This window comes from Myotis lucifugus, unplaced genomic scaffold (assembly GCF_000147115.1).
Source record: "Myotis lucifugus unplaced genomic scaffold, Myoluc2.0 scaffold_925, whole genome shotgun sequence".
NCBI lineage: Eukaryota > Metazoa > Chordata > Mammalia > Chiroptera > Vespertilionidae > Myotis > Myotis lucifugus.
Genome location: NW_005871973.1, coordinates 58,824 through 59,027, shown reverse-complemented (window position 1 = coordinate 59,027; position 204 = coordinate 58,824).

The following is a 204-nucleotide window of genomic DNA, read 5'->3' as shown; positions in this document are numbered from 1 at the left end:
GCCCAGCGGAGCCCTCTGCTGCCTCAGGCCCAGGCTCCTGTCCTGTTTCTAATAAAAACATTTGCATGTTCTAGTGGCTGCCGAACATTCTGTGGACTCCAGGTGGCTTCCTGGACACCCTCATGATCACGCGTGTCCTGTCCACCCCAAGACCACTCCCTAACTCCTAAATCTCTCTCCACCCACCTGTGCTATTACAGGTTT